The 713-nt window shown below is 59.0% G+C and overlaps 1 protein-coding gene; it reads right to left on the reverse strand.

The window, feature by feature from the left end:
• Positions 1-713, reverse strand: part of VDBG_02061 (tRNA-specific adenosine deaminase) — a gene marked incomplete at both ends in the record, with an annotated part of 3507 nt that overhangs the window by 1253 nt on the left and 1541 nt on the right.

The raw sequence follows: 713 nt of genomic DNA on the forward strand, positions 1-713 counted from the left end.
AGAGATGCTCGTATGCCTGGTGTGCCGGTGCAAAGGCCCTTTGCTGATTTGTATGTGGTCTCTGGACACTGCGGACGGCCAAGTCCACCCTGAACCTAGGGGACCATGTGAGCATAAGGAAATGGGAGGCGAGCAGCAGAGAAGGCCCCTCCCCCCTGCCACCTTCCGTCGAAAGATGTGGGTGCTACTGGTCCCTGGAACGCCCCAGCCGTTAACAGACTAGCAGAGATGCCAGGCGGGCAGGTGCGCCCCAGTCACGGGTGGAGGGGGACAAAGGTCCCTGGAAGGCGCTACTGGTTGCTGGGTTCTAGCCCCGCAATATCGCCTGTCGTCTGTCGCCTTCTGCCTGCCCCCACCCTGAAGCACCCTCATCATTCTGCCTTGTCTGTTCGCGAGACCGAGTCGACTCGGGCAGCGCCAGATGGACGGCACGAGAGCCTCGAGTCCCCAGTGCCCAGCGCTACTGGTCCACTGAACACTCGGCGTTGGCTGGGCTGAGGTCAGATACCTGGCCTCGTCCCGCCCGGCTCGCATCATTGCGACATGCGTCCTTATTTCCGGCTCATGCTGCTATTCATCCTAGATAGGTAGGTAGGTTGGGTAACTTAGGTAGTACGGGCTGGTACCAGCAGACTGAGCGAGGGTCATTGATCCGTCATCATCTAATCCAAGTCCCTACGTGTGGCATTCTTTCATCAAATACCGTGCATGAC

This window comes from Verticillium alfalfae, genomic scaffold (assembly GCF_000150825.1).
Source record: "Verticillium alfalfae VaMs.102 supercont1.2 genomic scaffold, whole genome shotgun sequence".
NCBI classification, from domain to species: domain Eukaryota; kingdom Fungi; phylum Ascomycota; class Sordariomycetes; order Glomerellales; family Plectosphaerellaceae; genus Verticillium; species Verticillium alfalfae.